The sequence below is a fragment of the Lepidochelys olivacea genome (genome assembly GCF_965140295.1).
Source record: "Lepidochelys olivacea isolate rLepOli2 genome assembly, chromosome: 1".
Lineage (NCBI taxonomy): Eukaryota > Metazoa > Chordata > Testudines > Cheloniidae > Lepidochelys > Lepidochelys olivacea.
Genome location: NC_140411.1, coordinates 210,787,333 through 210,809,927, shown reverse-complemented (window position 1 = coordinate 210,809,927; position 22,595 = coordinate 210,787,333).

The following is a 22,595-nucleotide window of genomic DNA, read 5'->3' as shown; positions in this document are numbered from 1 at the left end:
AGTGTTTGCTTCGCAATTTACATTTTGGGCTCAGTTCGCCATTTTGATCCACTCCTGTATATTTCTGAAGAGGAGACTATGTGGGAGGTGTTCTGAGCTGAAATGCTTAACTGAGATCCTGATCTTTCCTCTTTCCAGCATGACTTTCACATTTCTGCTATGGATGCGGAAAAACCCTTGGACAGTCAATTTTATCAAGATTCTTGTCCCTGTGAGAGAAAACACTAATATTGTAGCTAGCAGCTTTGTGGAGATCAGACCTGAGAATCTCAGAGGAAGAAAACTTTCCTTTTATCACTAAGTTGGCATCCTTTTCTGCTGCCTTAGCCCCTATGCCATGAATTCACAATAAAACATAAGAGCCTTCCTGTTAAATAAACCTATATATATATGATCTTCATCTTCTTATTTATGCAGCCCTTTCTTACTCAGTCCAGGTCCCTACAGGATCCACTGTGGTTAATGCAACAGGAATGTGCTATGTAAAATATAATCTACAGAATGTATCCAGAAGAATAAGGCAAAAAGAAATTTCTGTGACAGAGATTATTTGCTTTTCAAAACCAGAGCATGCACCTGGACCAGATCAGAGACACCAGGCTCAATGCAACATCCTAACCCAGATGCGTAGGCTTGGGAAGCAACATATGCCAAAGGGAAAGCCAACCCTGGGAGCTAAAGATACCTTTCCCCTAGGTGGAGGAGGTAGTATCTTTTGTTGGACCAACTTCTGTTGTTGAGAGAGACAATTTTCAAGCTTACACAGAGCTCTTCTTCTGGTCTGGAAAAAGGATTCTGAGCACCACAGCTAAATGCAAGATGGAACAGAATTTTAGCATAAGTAGCACATATTCTAAGGGACGGTTCAAGGCAGAGTGGCACATTAAGACTTATGCAATCATAGGGGGGAAAAGGGAGGTTAGTGGGTTACAGATTGCTATAATAAATCTTAATTCCAGTGTCTCTGTTCAGCCCATGATTTTCAGTGTCTAACAAAGTTATGAATTTAGTTCCCAGGCTTGTCTTTTGAAAGTGTTGCACAGGTTCCCTGTGAGGATGAGAATTGATAGGTCAGATATAGAGTGATTGCTTTGTGAAAAGTGTTCACCCACAGGCAATAGGGTGTTTTTGTCTTTTATCATTTTCCCGTGTGAGTTCATTCGAAAGCATAATGATTGTCTCATTTCACCCACATACTTGTTTTGGGGGCATTCAGAATCCAAACTGCCTAGCCCAAGCTTCTTTGTATAGTCCAGTTAAATTTTGAAATGTATTCTTTGCAAAGTAAACCCAGACAAAATTCCTCTCCCCTCCTGGTGTGTAGACACTATAATGTCTTCCTCATCCTCTGGTCAATTTGCTTTTTTTTATTGGCTTAATCACTTTGATTACCTTAGATGTAAATGTACTTCTGTTGTCTTCTGGCCTTAGAATCTATGAATTAACTTTGCAGTTAACCTCATTTTCCATAATGAGCTGAATCAGAATTCTGAATCTGAATGCCCCAGAATTTTAGACCATTGCATTTTTAGCCAATCTCTAGCTAATATCATCTGGAAATTTTCCCATTTTACAGGGACAACTCTGCTCACTTATCACATTTTCTGTCTTTCTCTTCCTCCATTTATTTAAAAATAGGGACCTTAGCATAAAACCAGAATCATCTACCCCTGGAATTCATCTAGCCCTGCTGCTTATTCCTTACCTGAAATCACAGTCTCCACAGTAGGGCTTAAATTCTCATAGAGTATTTCCTGGAGCCCCAAGGCTCAGGGCTTCAGCCCCACAAGGTGCACCAGAGCGTGGGGCTTCAGCCCTGCGGGCGTGCCAGAGCTCAGGGTTTCAGCCCCGTGGAGCAAGCCAGGGATCAGGGCTGAATCCCCACAGGAAGTGCCGGGGCTTGGAACTGAAGCCCCGTGGGAGGCACTGGGGCTTCCGTGGGTTTGAAAATATTTACTGGAGCTCTGCCCAGGATGGCTCAGGTTGAATTTAAGCCCTATTCCACAGCATCCACTAGTGATGTGATAAACATAAACAAGAGTTCTGACATCAGTGAGGGATGAAAACAAAGAAGCTGTTTTCTTGAAAATGCCCCTAGAAATAAAAAATGAGAGACATAAGAAAACACAGGATGCCATATGGGCTGAGTAGTGCCACCCTTACCCACAGCACATGATTATTGTTAAATAGCTACATTGTGGTAACACCTATAGGCCAACTGGGCTGGGGCCCTATTGTGCTAGACACTGTACAAAGCCAGAGAAACTGATAATCTCTGTCCCAAAGAGCTAATAGTCTAAGTGCCAGTGACATTTTTGCCTAAAGAATTGTCAGAATTCAGAATTGTCTCCACATACAGTAGACTGTTTTTCATGAAGCATCAATGGGTCTTCAGAGCACTGATTCAGCAAGGTACTTAAGTACATGCCTTGCTTTAACCACATAAGTAGTCCCAGTGACGTCTTTGAACTACATGAGTGCTTTAAGTAAGGCATGTGCTTAAGTACTTTGCTGAATCAGAATCTAGAACATGACATTTCTGAGCTCATTCTCATTCTGTCCTCCAGAATAGTCTTAGGACCAATTGCATAATTAAGCCACCTCTCTATATCTGTGCTATGTTTGGCCAAACATACAAAAAGCATAAAATCAAATGACATAAGGGACATTTCAAAGGCTGTGAGAATAGGTAAACTCCAGTAGCAGTTCCACAGTCTGTCAAATTAAGTGTAGTGGAATTATTCTATGGAAGGAACATTCACAAAAATCAAAGCAAAATCTAAATGTGGTGTAAAATCAAATATGTACATGAAATCCATTCAAAATGGGTCTTCACACTTTCCCATTCTTGCATGTATATTGCCACCTTGGAAGCCAGGGTGGAAGCTTTCTCTTCTTCCTTCTCAACCATAGGTTTTCTCAACACTTATATTAATATTTTGCTTTAGTTCTTTTAAAAACTTTTTAAAGTTAATTTAGTGCCGATGAAAGATGGCAGATTAACAACGCTGTGGACTGAAGATCAATTCCCAGGGGGAGTACAGCACAGGTGGTGGCATTGCAGGTTTCCCCATATGCCTCCCACAAATGGCAGTGAAAAGGAAATATTTTTTCACACAATGTGTGATTAAACTGTGGAAATCACTGCTACAGGAAGTTGTTGAGGCTAAGCACTTAGCAAGATTAAAAATGAGAATGGACATTTACATAGATATCAAGAATACCCAGCGTTATTATAATTGTTTATATATTGTGTAGAAGAAATATTTAAACCACATGCTTCAGGGTTTAAGATAATCTCTTTTAGAGATAAGGATGAGACCTAATGTTGGGGGTGGATTACCTCACATCTTCTTCTGAAGCATCTAGTTCTGGCCACTATCAGAGACAGGACACTAGCCTAGATTGACCTCGGTTTGATCCGGTATGTCAATTCCTATGTTCCTAAGACCTTCCCTCTGACATGGAAGGACAATTTCTATAGCTAAGAAAAGAATTCACTTCACAAGAGCTTTTCCATCTTTGCCTTCTCTGCTGAGACTACTTATAAATAACATTACTTATATAGTGTTTTTCATCCATGGATCTCAAAGCACTTTACAAAGGTGGGGAAGTAATGTTATTGCCATCTTATGAATGGGGAAACTGAGTTCCCAAGAGCAGATGTGACTTAACAAAACCAGGAAAAGAATCCATGTCTTTTTTCTGACTCTGACAATTTAACCATAACTTCTTTTTTCTTTTAACCATAACTTCCCAGCCACTCTGAAAGAAGCAGATAATTTCTAGTGTGTTGTATAAGTAGCATCTCTGCCCACTGAATGCTGGCATTCAGCCAGCTGCTTCTCTCTAATCAGGCTCTGGCTTCTTGCACTGGGATTGCGGTGGGTTCTACTTTGAAATGAGATGCTTGAGAATGGTTGACACCTGCGGTGCTTTGGCTCTCGGGAAAATTTGTTAACCTTCAAGAAAAGTCTGGGAGAAGGGGGATTCTTAAGTTTTACAAGACAGTGAAGTTCTCTTTGGTTCCTTTAAAAAGCATTAGCAAAGGTCAGATTAACAAGTCAACAGAGAAACTAGATATGAGCAAGACTCCCAAAGTTGATGCAGAAAAGAAAAAAGGTGGGTGGGGACTGGGTGTGAGGGAGAAAGGCCCACAACACAACATTGGCTCTGATCCTTTCCCCCTTGTCAGGCCTGGGGCACTTGATAAGGTGAAGGGAAATTGTAAAATTAGACCTGGCAACCTACACAGAGAGGCCCAGTTCAAGGCCCTTGGCCTGAGGCAAGCTGAGAAAGTTGAGGAATTGTGGGGGAAAGGGGACTTGGCAGCCTAACTTCCTGTGGCTGTATCCAAGGCTAATTAGTTTTCAGTGTTCTGTGTGTGTTTGAATGGAAATGAGCCAGCACTGAGAGGCACGGGGTGAGGAAATCAAAAACACATGGGCTGAAAAAGAAGGAAAAAAACTGTCCTTTTTAGCTACATTTTCTTTTTCAGGAGGGGATCTCATCATTTCGTTTCATGAGCACTAAATCACCAAGGCTCCCCTGTCTATCACATCTCACATCTGCTGCAGAACTCATTAAACATCAAAAGACTGCCCTATCAGTTCTGCTTAGTTAGAAGGCTGAGTTACTAGAATTCTAACCGGGGAAGATTTTGTATGTTTTTAATAATAGCTTAAGGAACTTCTTAGCACCCCATAAATTACTTAATGCAACAAACTCTTCCTGTGGACCAGAAAATGTTTTACAGAGAAGTTGAATGCTGCCTTAACATCGTTGTGGTCAGTCCACAGTTACAAACAGACCAGGTTAAGTGAAACTTTAATCCACATTTCAATTTCTGATTTGTTTTCTTGCACATCATCTTCAAAATTCCTATGGTTGGTTGTTATTCCTATGCCTGGCTAACTCTTAGTTTTACTTTTCTATAGCTATGTAATAATTTTGTAACTTGAATTTCTATAGCACTTTTCACCCTGAGGGATCCCAGGGTGATTTACAAACATTAAAAAACACTTTATTCACCATTGAAATGTAGCCACTTCTATCATATCACCATAGTACTGAATATGCCACACAACCAGAATCCATGACAAAAATGTATATACATAAAGAGGCAAAAGCTCCTGTGGGTATTAAATGATTACTCTTAAAAATACCATTATAGTTGTTAAAAATCTACTGTGTACAGACCAAGTGTGATTTTCAAATGCTCATTACTTAGACAAAGCAAATCCAATTTTCACCAGAACACTCAAAGACTATTCCACTCAGTGAGGGCTATTTCCTTGCTTAATTTCAATTTTCCATAGCTGCTTTTGCACTGGAGCTGTTAAAAATGGTTGCAAGAATTCTTTCTATGGACTAGAAAAGTGTATTTTTCTCTTTCTTTCGTACTTGAAAATGACTGAACTGCTTTTGTTCATACTTTCTGGAAAAAATTGACCTTTGGATAGACTTGATAGACTTGGATAGACTTGAAAATATCCACTAGGTGAAAATTTCTGAAATTACAAGCATTTCAAACAAGGGGTTAGAATGAAAACAGTTATGCAACCTTAACTATAGTAGTCACTCCCACTACATTGATAACTATTAACAATGTCACACAAGACTGTAACTATGATTGCAGCTTTCTCTTTTCACAAATGAGGTGGAAGAGATACAGATGTTCAGACTCTAAAACTCAGCATCTTCTCCTATTCATTTGTGTGAGGGAGTGCTGCAGGTAAGGATAAAAACCAAAGAACTTAGAAAAATCATCAACAAAGTATGGTCAAAATAATAGAAAAGAGACATATGTAAGCATTTCTCTTTACTTTTTCTGGTCCTTCTGCTACGACCTCTGCCTGGCCTTTAAAACTTTGAAGGATGGAGATTCCACCACCTCCCTAGGTAACCCATTCCAGTGCTTCACCACCCTCCTAGTGAAATAGTGTTTCCTAATATTCAAGCTAGATCTCCTCAACTGCAACTTGAGACCATTGCTCCTTGTGTAAGAGTCCTTTACACTCCTTGTGTAAGAGTCTTGAGACCATTACACTCCTTGTGTAAGAGTCTTCCTTCTAAAAATATTTAAAAATATTTTCAGAAATCTGAAATGTAAAAGTTATTAAAAGTAAAGTAAAAGAAATGCAAAGTGGATACCACTAGCCACGCCGAGGTTTGTATAATTTAGCTGTTTGTGGACTTAGTGGCTAGCAGAGAACCCCAAGATATTCATTTATCCATATGCAATGTAGTCAGTGGTTAGCCAGCACTTATATAAGGGCAGATGAGGCAACAAGGTACAGCAGATAGGCCTCTAGACTAGAAGTTAGGAGACAATGGGGCCCTAACCTGCTTGACCTTTGGGAGGTTGGGGATTTATACACAGCTTGTTGTTCTTGATCTCACCAAAAGTCATTGACTGAAACCTTCAATAACTTCACTGCATTTCAATACAGACTTTGCTTTAGTATCATCTTTGATGGCTTTAAGCCCATTTTTTACAGACAGATTCCAACGTTTCTTAAGATTTCTGAATGTAAAGGCTCAGATTCCTGTGCTGAGTTCTGTGTGGTACAGGAGGCAGGCAATTGCCAAGGAGCAAGTTGCACTTCCCTGATTTTCTTGGTGCCTTTGTACTGGGCCTGGCCCATTGGCATAAGTTAAAGCACCTTTGAGTTGCTCTAATTTACACCAGCTGGCTATCTCCCTGTGGGACCATACGCCTATCTAGAATTGGTGTAATGATGTAACGCCCTGTCCTGCCCCCTTGCCATTCCTAATGTGCCTCCAAAACTCTACCTTCCAGACTGTGTGTGAGGGGCAGTTGACATAGAAGCCAGCTACGGCAGCTGAGAGCTCCCCTATGGCCATAGGGCTAACTTCCATCGCTCTGTCTGCCTGAACTAGGCAAAATTATAAAAAAGTCAAAATATTTCATTTTGATATTTTTTAAATAAATTGTTTTCATTTTTTGGTTTGAAATGACTTTTCATTTAGAAATCTCCTTCAAATTTTTATTTTTTTTAAATGCAAAAATATTTTTAATGTATTGATATCAAAATAAAACTCTTGTTCTACTGAAATTCATTTTTTAACTTTTCAGTTCGCCTAAAATTTCAAATCAGTTTGTTCTTTGGCCAACCCAAAACTTTGGCTTTGGTTTTTGGGTTTTTTTTAATTGCCAGAGAGCTAAAAAATCTGTTTTTCCACAGAGCTCAAATCTCTAAAACCTTTTTCCACTGGAACAACTAGAGGAATCTAAGCCATGGGTTTCACTCAGTAATTTACTTTTAAGTAATTATCATTTTCTAAAGACTGAATAATTTCTGGATTTATTTTCCCATGCAATGTGTATATGTATCAATAAGTGTTACACTAAAAATGTAGGAAAGTGAATCACATCTTCTTAATGGGAGAGTGCCTACCACCTGGCTAGTTTGGGTCATGGTTTATTTATAATCATTCTAATGCATCATTCCAAGTCTAATGAAATTCATTGTGGTCTGTACCTTTCATCCTTGGAGAATCCTTCTTATGAAGGTTTGAATCAATAGATAATTATTGTTTAATAATAATATATCTGTAAATATTTAATCATCATCATCATCATCATTTCCTTTAGCTCAAGTGATAAAGATCTGTGCTTTTGATGCAGTATACCCTGGCTTTGCTAACATGTTAGCTGTATGTTTTATGGCCACAGTCTGTTATGAAGTGCACCCCAGCTGAGATCTGAACTGCTGTGGATCTGTCATGACAATTAACCTTAGAAGTTTGGGATGACCAGGAGCTGTAGTGATAATGTTTGTACTGTACGTGTATTCACACAGCAGGGACGGTACATCGAAAGTTTTGCTTGTGCATTTATTTACAGTGAGCATTTGCTGATAACAGTATGAAACCTGGAATGGATTATTTAGAGGCAGCCTTTTCTTTGGTTGCTCCAAAGTGCTAGTCAGGAAGTTGGAGAGATGATCCTAGGACAATACACACCCCAGATTCTTTTGCATCCATATTCCAGAATCATTTGACCTCTCTGAATGATAATAAAACCAAAAGATACCTGGGAAGGTACCATTACTGGGGCAGGCCTTATCAAATAGGTGGGGTTTGCATTTAGACTTGAACATGGTCAAGTTCCGACTCCACCCAGCGTCCTCTGGTAAGGTGTTCAACAGCTGGAATCCTCCTTTGGAAATATTCTTCCCCTGCACTCAAGACTCTTCTTTAAGCTGTTGCAGATGTGTATTCTACTCAGGTGTGTGTGCACCGAGTGCACCAAAGCTGGAGAACTTTGCTTAGCAGTATCTGTCAGGGCGGTGCTTTTGCCCTCTGGCCCTCATAGCTCCTCCCATAACTACATAAGGGTGGTGGTGCCCAGATTCCACTCAGTTCCTTCTCACCGCCTGCAGCTTGAGTTGGAGTGTTCATTGTAGTGTTCAGCTCACCTTTGTTATCACAGTGTTTATGTGGTTTAGTCTATAAATAGTGAGTTAGTTTTGTAGTACCTTCAGTATAAATTTAGTGTGGTGTTGTTTAAAATTAGAGTTTAGCCTGGGGTAATGCCTTCTCCAGGTTTCAAATGTTGCCATTGTGTGGAGTTGCTATATCTACTAGTGACCTGTAAATTTTATATGTATTGTGCCTTGGGGAAGGGCACATTAAGGAAAGGCGCTCTGTTTGCAAGTCCTTTAAGAAGAGAATGCAGGTGGTGAAGAACTTTAGTTTGAAGCAGCACCTAATGAAGCAGGCCATGAGGCCAGCTTTGTGGCTGGGGACCACCACATATCGTCAGGTGCCCCACAGAGTGCCAAAGCTGATACTGACTGGGGCTTGGATTCTTCACCCAGGAAAAAGAGAGATCATTCCTCTTCCTCTGATCCCCTAAGAAAAAGAACTCACAAAATGGACCAGGGCCACTCCAGAGTCTGAAGAGATTTCTCCTCCTTGTCTAGAAAGAGTGCAGACTGGCACTGTGAGTCTTCTGATACCCCGGATAGAGTGGGGCTGCCAATCTTCTCGCCTGTTCTGAGGCCTAGACTCCATACCATTGACTTCAGTACCACACAAGGGGTATCTGTGGCATCTGGGACTGATGACAGTGATGTCGTCATCGACAGTCTCCACACTGCTGACATAACAGGAGCAGTGAACTTGTTGTGCCTATCTCTTCCTAATTCACCACTGATTTAAGAGCATTTGACTGGTGACCTTGTCTTTACTGCACTGGTGACAGACTTCTTGGTGTTGGCACTCTGGTCTGCACTGCTTCATACCCAAGGCCCAGAGTTTCAGTCAGCTTAATGTTCTGTACCAAGGGGACTGCCAGCATGGTGCTGTCTTCGGTACTGACAACAATTCCAGCACAGTCTACATTTGCAGGTCCAGTACCAGCTTTGTCTTCTTCACCGATGCCAGCTTCAGTGCTGTTTGTATGTTATCTTCAACTATCCCACCATTGGTGCCAGGCTTGTTGGACTGTGGATGATGAGGCCATTTGTTAGCTCTGCCTGGAGTGCCTCCTCCATTACTACTGGACTACTTAGAAGGATCTTCAGGATCAAATGCAGAGATGTCTCCCTTTCCTTCACTGTACTGTTCTCTGAGGTTTTTGAAGCCATCTAGGGATCGCCATCAGAACCAGGATAGCCACTGCTTCTGCAGAAGGGAAAAAGTTTCCTGGCCTAGATCCTGCTGGCTGTACCCCTACTGACAGTGGCCTCTATGGAACCCCTATACGGCTCCTCAGATGGTGATGTCCCAATTGTCCACTTGTCCCACGGTTAGATCACTTGTTCTTCTGGTGGTCTCTCCAGCTGGGCCACCTGTGCTACAGACACAGACTTGGGGGGAGGGGAGGCTCCCTTTGATCTGATGCAATCTGAACCCTTGATACAGTGAGATGTGTTACCGCAAAAGATCCTGGTGGTTCCACTTCCCTCTTCTTCCTCTTCACTAGACAATGCTACAGAGCCTGAGGCTTCCTCTCCTGTACCAGAGGATTTTAAATCATATCAAGATCTCTTGAGAGGAATGGTATAATCACTGGGTATTCAATCTAAATTTGTTCAGGAGAACACCCATAAGTTAGTGGATATTCTTCAATCCTCAGCTCTCAGGAGAGTCATTCTCCCTATGAATGAAGTGATATTGGAGCTTGTCAAATCTCTATGGAATACCCCAGCCTCTAAAATGCTCACAGCTAAGCATACTGACAAGAAATATTATCCCCATTCAGGGTTTGAAGTGTTTTTCTCACATCCACTCCCTAATTCCCTGGTTGTGGTGGGCAACAAATGAAAGGATATGGCAGGTGAGGTATAAATCTACACCTAAAGGCTAAGCGTCTACAAGGTTAGATTTGATGGGGAGGAAATCCTGCTCATTACAAATGCATATTGCCAACCAGCAGGCATTGTTAGCTAAACATTGTTGTAAATTAGGACATCATGTCCAAATTTATGGGAATGTTACCAGAATCGTTGAGGGAAGAGTTTAAGGCGTTTATTGCAGAGGGCTGTCTAGTGGACAAGACATCTTTACAGTCAGCTCTAGATGTGGCGGATGCTTCATCCAGCCTTACTGTGTGATGAGGAGGACAGCCTAGCAGTTACAGAACTCTGTCATAGCTCCTGAGCTTCTACAGACTGTAGAGTACTTCCCATTTGACGGTCAGTTTTTGTTTTCTGAGAAAACTGATGAGACATTGCATTCTTTTTAGGACTCCCAGACTACTTTACAATCTGGGGGGAGGGGGTTACACCCAGGCCTCAATAACATGTCATTTTGGGGGTCAGCCGCAACAAGAGCAATATTGCCTCAGGTGATAGTTCCATTAGCCGTTCTCAGTCTAGTTTTAGCCAACCAGCCTGTCCTCCACCACCTTTGGGCAGGCAGCGTATTTGACTTTCATGCCAAGAGCAGCATAACAGTTATGAATGTTTCCACTTGTCACCTCAATTCTGGGACAGGCTGGGTCGCTTCTACAGTCCTGGGAAGCTAGAACAATGGGCAGATAGGTCCTAAGCACTGTGGGACTGGGTTATGCCACATAGTCCCTCTCTATCCCTCTATTCCATCCCCTTTCCCCATCCCTTTTCCAACAAGCAGGCACTCTTATTAGTCAGTGCTTTTTCAGCAGGTCCAGACTTTCTATGCTTTTGGAGCTGTAGAGTTGTTTTTTCATCATCATTGGGGAAAATAATTCTACTCCTGGTACTTCCTGATCCCCAAGTTCAAGGGAGGGATGATACCTATCTGTCATCTCCACAGTCTCAACAGGCGTATCAATTATATGTGTTTCTGCATGGTTGCCCTGGCTACAATTCTTCCTGCATTGAATCACAACTTGTTTACTTCTCTCAATTTTCAGGATGCCTATTTCGACATGGCAATTTTCCCAGGTCACAGGAAGTTCCTGAGATTCCTGGTTGTTGGTCAGCACTCTCACTGTATGGTTTTCCCCTTTGGCCTGTCATCAGCTCCACCTGTCTTTACCAAATGCATGATGCTGGTAGCAGCCTATCTCAGAAGGAAGGGAATTCATGCCTTCCCTTGCCTATATGACTGGCTAATGAGAGGCAGATCTGAGGAATAAGTTCTAAGTCATGTCCAGTTCACACTGGACCTCTTGAATTGACTGGGGCTGGTTTTGAACAAAGCAAAATTGACTTTGAATCCAACTCAAACAATTGAGTCAATTGGTGTCATGTTAGACTATAAATTTGAGGGCCTTTCTCCCACATGAGCAATTACAGACAATTTGATGCCTTTGTCTAGACTTCCAATCTCATCCTTCCACCATGGTCCTTGTATTCCTAAAGTTACTAGGCCATATGGCCTCATGCACTTATATGGTTCAGCAAGCTAGACTGAGTCTTTGTCCTCTTCAGTCATAATTGTTGAAGCTGGTCTATCACCTGAACTGCCAGTCTTTGGACACGCTTGTCCAAGTGCCTCCAGAGATACTGGACTCTCTACAGCGGTGGACAGATCAGAACAATGTTTGTGGGAGTGTCCCCTTTGCTCGTCCTCCACCGACCAACGTGGTAGTCACCGATGCTTCCGCAATAGGTTGGGGAATGCATCTAGGGACATTAAAAGTTCAGGGTTTGTGATTGGAGCATGAAGCATCATGTCACATCAATGTACTGGAACTTCAAGCCATTTACAAATGCATACCATGTCTTCCAGGATGAGATCAGGGGAACAGCGGTTCACATACTCACCGACAATACCACTGCAGGGAGAAGCCCACTTCAACCAGCTTTGTCAGGAAGCAATAACATTTTGGCATTTTTGCATCAAGAAAGATATCATGCCCACAGCAGCACAGTTAAAATCAGTTGGCTTTCAAAACCAGTTGGCCAACTATTTCAGCAGGATTTTCTCAGACAACCATGAGTGGTCCCTAAAGAACAGCATTGTGAGATCGATTTTCAGGGAATGGGGTATCCTGTGCTCAGTCCAGGGTCTTTAACTGATGCCTTCCATCTGAATGGGGGCAAGGTCTTAATGTATGCCTTTCCCCCTTCTCTCTCATCTCTCAGGTTATCATCAAACTGAAATTGGACCATGCCAGACTGATACTTATTGTGCTGGCCTAGCTGAGACAATGCTGGTTCTCTGACCTTCTCAGTCTGTCTGCTTGACTTCCAAAATCTCTTCCTCTCCTTCCTGACCTGCTGTCTCAGCATCATGGCCAGGTTGTTCATCCATTGCTGACCAATCTACACCTCACAGCGTGAATGGTACATGGCTAAATGAGGAAGAAGGGCAACACTTGAAAGCGGTTCAGAAGATCATACTTAATAGTAGAAAATGATCCATTGGGTCAACTTAATTGGCCAAGTGGAAGCAATTTTTGGTTTGGTCAATATCTAAGGTAATTCAACCCATGTCAGCTCACATTCAGGACATTTTGGACTACCCGTTATATTTGAAGGCCTCAGGTTTAGCTCTTAGCTCACTGCGGGTTCACCTGGTAGTGATCTTAGAATTCCATCCTCCATTCTAAAGGAAGTTGATTTTCTTGATCTCAATGGTAGTGAGATTTCTGAAAGGCATTTTCTGACTGTTTCCAGCTGTGAAGGAAATGGTACTGTTATGGGATCTTAATATTGTGCTGGCTACCCTCATGGGTCCTCCATCTGAGTGGAAAGCAACCTGCTCATTGTCTCTCCTTTCCCAAAAGACAGCCTTTCTGGTGTCTATAATGTCTGCAAGAAGAGTCAGTGAGTTACAAGCCTTAATGGCAGAACTTCCATACACTCAGTTTTTTCAGTGACAAAGTGTCCTTAAGACCACATTCAAAGATTGTGTCCAAGATGGTTTTGCAGTTTCACCTTAACCAGGTTATTTATTTACCCATATTGTTCCCTAAACTGCATTCAAATCCCAGATGAGAAGTGCCTCTATATGTTAGATGTGAGGTGGTATTTGGTGTTCTATCTGGAAAGGACTCAACCATTTTATTCATCGCGTCAACTTTCTGTCTTCTATGCGGATTGGGTGAAAGAATAGCTGGTCCCCACACAGATGATTTTCAGGTGGATGATTTCCTGTATTACCACGGCTTATGGAGTAGCTCAGGCTATGCTCCCACAATCCCACAGCGCAAGCGACATCCATTGCATTTATCAGCGATGTTTCAATATCTGACATTTGCAGGGCTACCTCATCGTCTTTCGTATATTCTTTTGCCAAACATGATGTAATTACCACAGCATCTAGGTGAAATGCACACTTTGGGAAGGCAGTTCTGCAGTCATTGTGTAATTCGACTCCAAGCCCCACCTTCTAGGAGTACTGCTCGTGCGTCAGCTGTCTGAATACATGTCTGACAGACTCAAAACTTGTAACGGCTGTTCTCTGAGATGTCGTTTACGATGTGAATTCTACAGCCACCCTCTGTCCCCTCTTCACTGAAGTCTCTAGCTTTGGATTCCAGAGCAAAGGAAATGAAGGGGGTCAGGATAGCACTCTCCTTACATAGCCATGAGAGGGGCTATGAGGACCAGAGGGCAGAAGCAAAGTTTACTGGCTTCAGTGAGCTGGATGCATGTACACCTGAGTCAATACATGTCTGCATCCATATCTTGAAGAACAACACAATACAGGTAAGTAACTGCCTTTTCTTATCCAGGACAGTCTAACTGAAGCATCCCTGTAAAGGAAATGAGAGATTCTAAGGAAAAGAACCTCCATAAAGAGCGTGTATATGCATGTAGTTCCCACCTTTTGGTTACTGGATTCTCTCCCTTCATGTGAAGCTCATTCTGCCTTTACACAGAAACGTTACTACCTTGGGATGATATATATCTAACAGACAGTCGAAGAATATATTCACTTCCTGCTTTTGGATTATTCTAAGCAAGATGTTCCAAGCATACTGATTTTTTTGATGATAATTTTTTTTTCAGATTTTGTTTTTTCATCGAAAATACAGACACTTTCATGAAAGGCTATTTTTTGTTGAAAAAAATCAGGTTAAAAATTTCTACCAGCTCTGCTAATAACTCTAAAAGACTTTGTTAACTGTATTTCAATATGATGCACATGATGGTCAGCCCTTTCCAGTTAATGCACCATGGCTCAAGAAGTGAGAAGTATGTCTCTGAGAGGCATACAAATAGATCATAAAGTATTAAAATAATATTTATACCACAGAGAATGTTCATGCTTGTAGCTTGCACACCATCTGAAACAGATACCAATTGCCAGCATCACTCTTGTTTACTGTAATGAAGATCAGATTTACATTTGCTCTTGTCTGTCTTTCTATTTTCCATGACTTCAAAATAATAGTCAGTGCCACAATAAGAAGTGGAACTGTGATCCTTCAGGAAGGATGTTGATAAATTAGAGAGGGTTCAGAAAAGAGCCATGAGAATGCTTAAAGGATTAAAGCCTTATAGTTAGGCTTGAAAGGATTACATTTTTATTGGTAAATGTTAGTAAACATCCAGGTTTCCCTACAAACACAAACCTATGAGAACTTATTAGAGTTTGATTTAAGGCTATTGTATGTTTTGACATATGATGTTGACAATTTGTGGTTTAGCAGTCATAACTTTGAACTTTTTGAATCTCAGTGTCTGTTACAATAAATAATTATTGTCTCACTCCCCTAATCCTTGATCCCCCCCCTCATAATTTCCCACAACTGTGAAAGTTTAAACTGATTACAATTTTTAAAAAATGCTTAATGCACATAATTTGGCACAACTATGAACATTTAAATTGATAAAAAACATTGTGTTATATGCTGGAATTATAAAAACAGTAAATATTGAATTCTGCCAATCCTACTTATAGCAATAGACTCAAGCAGCTCAATCTCTTTAATTTAACAAAGAGAAGTTTGTGGGGTGACTTGATTACAACCTATACGTATCTAGATGGGGAACAAATATTTAATAATGGGCTCTTCAGTCTAGCAGAGAAACTAGACAAATTCAGACTGGAATTAAGGCATATATTTTTAACAGTGAGGGTAATCAACCATTGGACCAATTTCCCAAGGCTGGATTCTCCATCACTGGAAAATTTTAAATCAAGGCTTGATTTAAAGAAAAAAAAAGATATGCAGTAGTTCAAAAGGAATTATTTTGGGGGAGTCCTATAGCCTATGTTATACAGGAGGTATTATCTCAATGGTCCCTTCTGGCCTTGCAATTTATGAATTACTTGCCTCTCTAGTTTTTATGTACTTAAAGTTGCAGTTAACCACAATGGGAGGAGGTAATCAAGGGGAGGCATTCATCATAATTGGGGGTGCTATTGGCCCACTGGGTTCTTGGGAAGTAGCCTTGGCTGTCACAACACCCCAACTCATCAAATTACTAGGGAATTCACAGACTTGGGTGGCCAGTTTCCAGGGTTCTGTGACCTGCTTCTTGATTGTCCACATGGTCTTGACCCTGATTGGCTGATGACTATCTGTGAACTTCCTGCTTTCTTTCTGGCTTTGTGTGAGCAACAACATATTCCCTGCTAATTGGTATTCACACCCTGCTTGACCCTGCCTTGCTACCTTGCCTGATCTGTCTTGCAATCCCACCCAATTCTGCTTTGCACTGATAAAAATGTTACAGTGTAGGGCCAAGAACCACACTGGAAATGCACCTGTTCTATGATGATTTCCCTGTTACCTTTTGAGACATATCTGTTAGCCTGCTTTTTATCCATTTAATGTGTGCTACATTAATTTGATATCTTTCTAGTTTTTAAAATCAAAATCACATGCAGTACCAAGACAAAGACACTTCAGAAGTCTAAGTATATTACAACAATACTATTACCTTTATCAATCAAAATTGTAATCTCATCAAAAAAGATTGTTAGTTTGACTTGATCTATTTTCCATAAACACATGTTGATTGATATTAATTATATTACCCACTTAATTTTTTTTATTAATTGAGTCCGGTATCAGCCACTCCATTATCTTACCTGAAATGGCAGACTGAGAGGACAATAATTTCCTGTGTCACTCCATTTACCCTTTTTAAATATTGGTACAACATTAGCTTTCTTTTAGTCTTCTAAATGACATGTTCCAAGACTTATTCAAAATCAACAGTTCAGTGAACTCCTCAGACAGCTCTTTTAAAACTCTTGGATGCAAGTTATCCAGACCTGCTGATTTAAAAATGCTTAACTTTAGTAGCTGCAGTTTAACATCCTCCAGAGATACTAGTGGAATGGAAGGAGTGTTATTATGTGACATGACTACATCACGCTACAGTAATACCAACCAAAAGAGCTAAAAAGTCATGAGTCAGACTCAAACAAATCACATGACTGGCTTAAAAATCATGAGATTTTACAAAATAATAAATGTTCTGTTCTTTTTATAACCTTTCTGTTTTTTGAGTCTCTGGGGTTCACATATTGAAACTTTTCTCCACAACCATGCGGGTTAGAAATGTACTTTTTTGGGACTGAAAGCTGAGATTCATGACTCAAGGAGCTGGGTCTTTAAACAAAAAAACCACCAGCTATCACAAAACATGATAAAATTGCGTGTGTGAGTTGGCACCACTGAGCAAGATGGACAGGAATAATTCTAATTCAGTCTGGTTCTAGAAAAGCACCATAGCTCTGAGGAAGACTACTGGGTAACAAGAATTTTATCATCAAGCCATACTCACAATAGTGACAATGACAAAGCCCTGGTGGCAGGATATTGTTGTCTAAATTCCACAAGTCGACAGTATTGGTAAAGTGAACACCACTGCCCAGGGAGGGGGCCTGGCCAGAGTCGTTGGGAATGTGTTGAAACCACAGCCATTCACCAGCAGCCTTTGCCGTGACTCCTAGAGAGCTCGAGGCAAAAAATAATGTTGTTGCCTCCTCCCACAGGGGAACACGAAGGCATGGAGTGGCAATGCTGCCTCCCATCTCGAGAGTGAAACTTCCCAGAGGGCCAAGAGATTAACTGGAGAAGACAGGGTACAATTTTAACATCCCCACACTGTCCTTTCCCTCCCAGTTATCCCTGTACACATCTAAAATCTATTTAAGAATTTATATTGTGCTCATCACAGTAGTATTGGTGTGCCCTATGAAATGATTACTGCCATAATATAAAGGCATGGTCTAGTTTCTTTCCTCTCTCCGTTAAGCAGCTGAGGGGTTTTTTTATTTTAATTTTTCCCTTTTCCTCCTCTTCCAGTTCCTATCTTCTTTTTCTTCCTTGTTGTTTTTATTGTGGCTATAGAAAAGCTAAATTGAAAACAGACATTTTGTTTGTTGCTCTGAGATTGGTAAGGTCCCAGGTTCATCGGAAATTAATTGATAGCACTTGGCCAGCTGCTGGTAAAGTTCTGTCTTCTGCTCTCATGAGTGTCACTTCAAGTCTAGGAGTTTCACAGTGCTTCCTACATAACACTTAATATATAGTTGTAACCCTTCCGCCAGTTGGAGTTGGCAGCAACAAGGAATGAGTTCAATATCTAGGGGTTCCAGCTCAACCCCCCTGACAGTAACCTGGGACAATTACACACCATCCCTTGAGAGCCTCTAAGAGGCAATACTTCCCCCCCTTGCAAGCACAGAGTCTGAGTGTATAAAAGAAACTTTTAATAAAAAGGGGGAAAGTAACCCAGCATTAACTAGGGAAAACGCTGCAAGCAGGATTCATAAACACATGAGCAAAACACCTAACCAAGAGTTTATAGATTCATAGATATTAAGGTCAGAAGGGACCATTATGATCATCTAGTCTGACCTCCTGCACAATGCAGGCTACAGAATCTCACCCACCCACTCACTGGGCAGTGTCCTTTTGCCTCAGATTCTTAATTCCAGCTACCAAAAGTTCTTTAACGCACCGCTCCCTTCTCCCTCTACTGCACCCCAATCACAGTTGTTGTCCTTGGTCAGGGAAGACTAAGAGTTCAGAGGCACCTTGCTTGCTCTGCTGTCCAGGCACACACTCTGGCATCAGCCATCCTGCCAGCCACTCACCCTGCTGGCTGCTTGCCACGCTGCTCTGCACCCTCTGGGATGTCTTGATGTCCCACCGCTTCACACAGCTCTCCGTGATTTCAGCTCTCAGAGCGGGAGCCTGCTAGCGCAGACTGGGCAGCCTCTTGCATCAGAGACACTGTCCCAAATCAGGACTAATGCTCAGGCCTAGTTATGAGTATTTTCAGCTCTATTGGTCTGCAGCAAGACTCTCAGTTGAGGATTAATCAGTTCTGTTATTGGACAGTGAAGAGATAACAGATCAAATGGTGTCCAGAACCTTAAGCAGGCCCCCACACCACCAGGTACAAGCACCTGTCCCCACCTTTTCTCAACTCCACTGGACTTTGGCACCCATGTCCCCTGCCTAGTAAGTGCAGTTTAGTTGAGGATGAGTCCCTCAATCAGTGTATGACAGTTCTCATGCTCTTGATTCACATAAGGATAACAACCCTTTAATAACCCTGCTCCCAATAGCAAAGTGACTTGTGATCCAACGCCAGTCAAAAATAATGATTTGGGCAAAGCAGCCCCATCATGCTGAGCACCGAGGCAGGGTGGGTGTGCCCATGCAAACACGGTCAGTTCCTGAACTCCTCTTCTTCAGCTCATCACTAGATGTCAGGGGAGAGCTCATTCAGATCGTGCTTACACAGTACGATACCACATCAGCTGTATCTCCTCTGAAAGCATATATTTTCTCTCTTCGCTTATACCATTTAACTTCTCTCTGTCATGTCATTTAACTCTGTAAAGCATCTGGAGATACGCTTTGCATGGAAGATGTATTAAAGTCATTCCATACTATGTTTCCCCCCCCCCTTGCATTATTTTTTCCGTACTAGACAAGCTAACTCTAAAGGGGTGGTTAGCAAATTCTACTGCAGCTGCTGCGACTACAGCCTAGCAGCACTTTTCATTTTTAGCTCTCAAAGGGCTCTACCAAGAAAGTCAGTATCATTAGTCCCAATTTTTTACTTTCTGGAAGTCTAAGTCTACCATGTAGCGTAATTACCTCTATAAACCACATTTGTAATCTCGTCAAAAAACAATAGCAACTTTATTTGACAAGAGCTGATTTCCATAAGCCATGTTGATTGGCATTAATTAGGTAACCATCGTTTATTTATTTACTACTTGCATCCTGTATCAGCCGTTTCATGATTTTGTCCAGGATTGATGTGAGGCTAACTAGGTTATGGTTATGTTAGTCCATTTACCCTTTTAAATATTAGCACAATCAACATTAGCTGTTTTCCAGTCCACTGGAACTTTCTCTTTTAGCCCAATTCTTTTAAAACTCCTTGGTGCGAGTTATCCAGTCTTGCAGATTTAAAAAGTTTGATTACTGGGTTCTGTACCTGGCAAAGTTATAGAATCATAGAATCATACAAGATTAGGGTTGGAGGAGACCTCAGGAGGTCATCTAGTCCAATCCCCTGCTCAAAGCAGGACCAATCCCCAGCTAAATCATCCCAGCCAGGGCTTTGTCAAGCTGGGCCGTAAAAACCTCTAACAATAGAGATTACACCACCTCCCTAGGTAACCCATCCCAGTGCTTCACCACCCTCCTGGTGAAATAGTGTTCTCTAATATCAACCTAGACCTCCCCCACTACAACTTGAGACCATTGCTTCTTGTTCTGTCATCTGCCACCACTGAGAACAGCCAAGCTCTATCCCCTTTGGAACTCCCCTTCAGGTAGTTGAAGGCTGTTGTCAAATCCCCCCTGACTCTTCTCTTCTGCAGATTAAACAATTCCAGTTCCCTCAGCCTCTCCTTGAAAGTCATGTGCCCCAGCCCCCTAATCATTTTCGTTGCCCTCCACTGGACTCTCTCCAATTTGTCCACATCCCTTCTGTAGTGGGGGGCCCAAAACTGGACGCAGTACTCCAGGTGTGGCCTCACAAGTGCTGAATAGAGGGGAATAATCACTTCCCTCGATCTGCTGGCAATGCTCCTACTAATACAGTCCAATATGCCATTGGCCTTTTTGGCAACAAGGGCACACTGTTGACTCATATCCAGCTTCTCGTCCACTGTAATCCCCAGGTTCTTTTCTGCAGAACTGCTGCTTAGCCAGTTGGTCCCCAGCCTGTAGCGGTGCATGGGATTCTTCCTTCCTAAGCGCAGGACTCTGCACTGGTCCTTGTTGAATCTCATCAGATTTCTTTTGGCCCAATCCTCCAATTTGTCCAATTTTGTCACTCTGGACCCTATCCCTACCCTCCTGCGTATCTAACTCTCCCTGCAGTTTAGTGTCATCTGTGAACTTGCTGAGGGTGCAATTAATCCCATCATCCAGATAACTGATAAAGATGTTGAACAAAACCGGCCCCAGGACCGACCCCTGGGGCACTCCGCTTCATACCAGCTGCCAACTAGACATCGAGCCGTTGATCACTACCCGTTGAGCCCGACAATCTAGCCAGCTTCCTATCCACCTTATAGTCACTGACCCTCTTTCTGGTTTAATCACTTAACCTGCTCTATGATTCAATTTCTCCATCTAGAAAATATGAGTGCCAATGCTTACCATAATTAGGGTGATAAAGTGGAAAATTCTAAATTATTTTAAATAGTTTGTCCTTAAGGAGCATTCATCTGTCTATTGGTTGGGCTTAATGCTGCTTTATTTCAAAAGTCGTTTCTTTAGTTGTTCAAACCTTTTTTCTTTCATTTTCTTGTGGAAGACAAATTTTAAAAATGAATTTGGTATCTTGGCTATTATGAGTCATCGTTAATTTCATCTGCTTCTTCATTTCTTAATGGACTGAAACTCTCTCCAGCACTTCTTCTCCCCCGCACCCAGTACATTTATAAAATCCTTTCTTATTCCCCTTAGGCCCTTTAGCAGCATTAACAAATTCTGTGTTCTTTGCTGCCCATGTCTTTTCCCTTCAAATCTTAAATTATTCTTATTTGGTTGCCCTCATCCCAACCTTTTCATTTACAGTATAGCTATTTTTGTAAACTTCAGATCTCTGAGCAGTCCCCCATGACATACATTGGCTGCTTCTTGTTTTCTGGAAACTACTTTCTTAGAGGAGTTTTAGTTTTTTGTGCTAAAATTAGAGTGGGTTTGATCACATTCTCTGGGAAGAGGAAAGCTTTGTGAGGATCCCTTCACGAAAATTCTTGAATTGGTTGGGGGAGGGTCGCTGCCCCATAGAAAGGACAGCAATTCCATCCCCCAGAGCTTCTGACCCACAGGAATCTGCTGAAAGCCAGGCCATCTGTAGAGAGTTTCCAGGCTCTCTGCCCTTCTCCTGCTGTCAGATGTTCAGCATGGAGAGGGGAGTGTGGCAACGTAAATACAGCTTCAGACAGCACTCACTTTTTCTTGGCTTTTCCAGGGATTTGGAAGGCGATGGTGTGCATCCCTGTCCCCCCTTAAACTCCTCCAGCTGGGTGCCCAGCCTTCTTCCGTACTGGTGAGTTTTCATACTCCCATTCATTGCACCTCACTCACTAGAGACCAAATCCTGATGTCCAAACTCAGTTTTATGCTGCTATTATTCAGGCAAATTCCCACTGGAGTCCATTGGAGTTGGTCTGTGTAAGCAGTGAGTCGACACTGAGTAAGGATCTAAGGATTTGGCCCTACATTTCTTAATTTACCAACATTTTCTTTTCTTACCCATGTATTGATGAATATGGTGATTCCCCCTCTTCTTCATGCATATATCTCATAGGAACGCCTTCTAAATTTCCTTATTATTCTCCCATTCTCCATCAGTTCCCCTCTCTTGGTAAGTAGCAAGGTTAGGATGGTCTCTTCTCTGATTGGAGTCACTCATTTCTGGACTGTACAGTTGAGTTCTATATAACTCAGACATGTATTTGATGCCTATTTGGCTGAATGAATGTGTTACCCACCAGATAGTGGCATTGGCAAAGCCTGCTCCATTCCCCAAAGCTGAAATCTTATGGTTTCAGTGTGGTGCAGGTTGGTTAAGAATATTTTCCTCTCATTCTCTTCCTGCCTTGATAGTCTGAAGCACATTTTTCTTTACCTGTTTTCATTTCTCATATCCTCACATAAAGATGTAATCAATACACTTTCCATTGCTGGACTGTAGCTGGCTGGCATTAGCCTCCCGCCCTTCCCCTATCCCATATAGCTC